The 3,385-nt window shown below is 41.9% G+C and overlaps 1 pseudogene; it reads left to right on the plus strand.

Moving 5' to 3' along the window:
* Positions 1–2,964, plus strand: part of LOC110166209 (DNA-binding protein SATB2-like) — a 37,158-nt pseudogene extending 34,194 nt beyond the window's left edge.
* The last annotated feature ends 421 nt before the right edge of the window (positions 2,965–3,385 follow it).

A 3,385-nucleotide genomic window follows, 5' to 3' on the forward strand; every position in this document is an offset into this window, starting at 1 on the left:
CTGCGTCTGTCTCCTGCCTTCCTCAAACTCACCAGAACCCAGCTCCACCCCAACAGCTCTACATTCAACTTTATTTATTACAAATCAATCAATCAATCACTTTCAGTACAAACATCAAATCTGTAATATTTTAGATATTTAGTATTATTATTATTATTTGTTTTTTTGTTTTTTTTTACTCAAAAGGATCCACAATCACATTATTAACATTAACGCCGTTTATCATCATCTACAGAACATAAAACACAGAACTAAACCAGGACTAAACCAGGACTAAACCAGGACTAACACAGGACTAAACCAGGACTAAACACAGGACGAAACACAGGATTAAACCAGGACTAAACCAGGACTAAAACCAGGACTAAACCAGAATTAAACCAGGACTAAACCAGGACTAAAACCAGGACTAAACCAGAATTAAACCAGGACTAAACCAGGACTAAACCAGGACTAAACCAGAACTAAACCAGAACTAAACCAGGACTAAAACCAGAATTAAACCAGGACTAAACCAGGACTAAACACAGGACTAAACCAGGTCTAAACCAGGACTAAACCAGAACTAAACCAGAACTAAACCAGGACTAAACACAGGATTAAACCAGGACTAAACCAGGACTAAAACAGAACTAAACCAGGACTAAACCAGAACTAAACCAGGATTAAACCAGGACTGAACCAGAACTAAACCAGGACTAAACCAGAACTAAACCAGGAGTAAACCAGGACTAAACCAGAACTAAACCAGGACTAAACCAGAACTAAACCAGGACTGAACCAGAACTAAACCAGGACTAAACCAGGACTAAACCAGAACGCAGGACTGTATTTTTTAAGTTGTTAAATAAAACAAAAAATGACAAAAATCCAAACAACGCGAAACTGATCATGACAAATGAAAGTAAAAGGACAGAGGGGAACAGAGTAAATATCTGCAGACAAATAAACGAGACACAAGTGAGACACATGAGGACAGGAAGGAAAAGTCCAAACACACACAGCTCCAGAAATACAAAATAAAACCAGGTCAAGAAGAATCAAATTATTCAGTGAAAATGAACATGAGTCGGGATAGTCAAGTTTTCTTTGTGCTTTGGTTGTTTTTATGCAGCTTTTCTGTATTTTACTTAAATAAATGACAGTTTATGTTTCTCTTTACTGTTGGCAAGGATCAAATTGGTCAAAAACAGGGACATCTGGGACATTTTGTGTATAAAATTAGACAAATCAGTGGTTTTGTATAAATGTGCAGGGACACAGGTTCAAAACTGGGACTGTCCCGGGGAAACAGGGCGGTCGGACACTCCAACTTTGAGGATTTAAATTTTTTTTTAAGTTTATGTTGTGAAAATAAAAAAGAATGAAAAAACAGATCATGATTTGTTTTTTCTGTTTTAAATTTTGTGTTTAAATGAAAAATGGAAAAAATAGATAAAGGACTGAACCAGGTCTGAACCAGGTCCAGGACCAGACCGGGACTGAGGCCGGGACCAGACCAGGACCGGACTGTGACTAAGACCGGGACCGGGACCAGACCAGGACTGAAAACGGTTCAGTCCTGGTTCAGGCCGTTATCCGTTTGTTCCATTTTTCTTTTAAAAACAAAATCAAAAACTGAAAAAAATAAATCATTATCTGTTTTTTTAAAATTTTGGTTTTGGAGACAAATAATGAAGAAAATTTAAGTTTTTTGGTTTTTTTTTTTCTTATTTTTGGTTTTATTTTGAAAAACAAATGAGTGAACGATACACGGATTAACAAGACACTCGGCCCGTTCATCACATCATTTTCTTTGTGTTTTGGTCGTTTTTAAGCTGATTTTCTGTATTTTACTTAAAGAAATGTCAGGTTCTGTTTCTATTTACTGTTGGCAGGATCAATAAAAAAATAGAGACACTGGGACATTTCTTGTATAAAAGTGGGACAAATCAGTGGTTTTGTTTAAATCTGCTGGGATATGGGACAGAGGCTCAAAACTGGGACTGTCCCGGGGAAACAGAGACGCCTGGACACTCTAATTTTGAGGATTTAAATTTGTTTTAAAAGTTTATGTTGAGAAAATATAAAAAAGAATCTTACAAAATCCAACCTTTGTGAAAACCGGATGCCCTGTCAGAACACGGGCAGATTTAATTCCCAAAAACTGTGTTGCGCTCTGTGGGCAAGTTCTTCCTGCAGTACCTGGAGCGACCACTAGTCTGTCTGGAGCCGGGACAGAGGGGGAGGGGCTTATCCAGGTTTTATTCTAGCTCCGTGATGTGAGTTTGTGAGCGGTTCCTCCATGTAAAGTAATTTGAACCTTGTTTGTGGAAAAGCTCTGGATAAAAATGTGATCCTATTGTTGTTTTTCTCTCTAGATCCTTCACCGACCGACGCTCCCGACCCTCACCTCTGCCTCTCCGTCTCCCGTCCTCGACCACCACCACCACCGCCCCGTCTCCCTCCCCGCGGCGGCGCCTCCCCCGGTGACGACGCCTCCCAGAAATCCCCGCGCTCTCGGAATCGCATCTCCATGGAGGCGCTGGGAATTCTGCAGAGCTTCATCGGCGACGTGGGTCTGTACCCGGACCAGGAGGCCATCCACACTCTGTCGGCGCAGCTCGACCTCCCCAAGCAAACCATCGTCAAATTCTTCCAAAACCAACGCTACAACATCAAACATTACAACCAGGCCAAGCCGCCGAGCCCCGCCGACGACGCCAGGGGGAACACGTTTGAAAACTCCGGCGAAAACGGGACGATTTTGGTGGAAGAGTCGCCGAAAGGACCGGACCAAGACATGGAAGTGGATCTGAAAGTTGACAACGACGAGGTGTCGGTCGAATCGCCGTTTAGCAGCGCCGAGAGTCCGTCAAACGCGACCAGAAGCGATAAAAACGACGAGAATAACACGTGGGATTGTGGCGAAACTGTCGACGCGTGAACTTTTAAACAAACAAACACATTCAGGATAAATTATAAGCGCGAAAAAAAAAAAACTGGAAAAACTCAGCGGACGACGGCGTTTAAGGACATGTTGGACAGTATTTTCATTTACGTTTCATTCAGTTTATTTGTGAATTTACAAATATTCTTTTCCCTCAGTGCTCTGCCAAGTGTATGTGCTCCAATTTCAAAGTAAAGCAGCAGTTTTTAAAGTGATTCTGTCCTAATTCTTGGTTTTTCATTTCAACAAACTCATAATTGAAGCGACGATGTGGAATTTTCAGGAGGTGGTACAGAAATCAGAGTCCTGCACGGGTTCATTTTTGGAAACTCGCACCCACCCGCAGAGTACAGGACCACACCCGCCCGTTAACCCGTGATTATATCAAAGTTAAACCTGCACCCGCCCGGACCCGTGAACATTCCACCCGTTACCCGCCCGAGATAAATCATATTC

Source organism: Boleophthalmus pectinirostris, unplaced genomic scaffold, assembly GCF_026225935.1.
Source record: "Boleophthalmus pectinirostris isolate CB_2022bp ecotype Guang Dong unplaced genomic scaffold, ASM2622593v1 HiC_scaffold_11, whole genome shotgun sequence".
Lineage (NCBI taxonomy): Eukaryota > Metazoa > Chordata > Actinopteri > Gobiiformes > Gobiidae > Boleophthalmus > Boleophthalmus pectinirostris.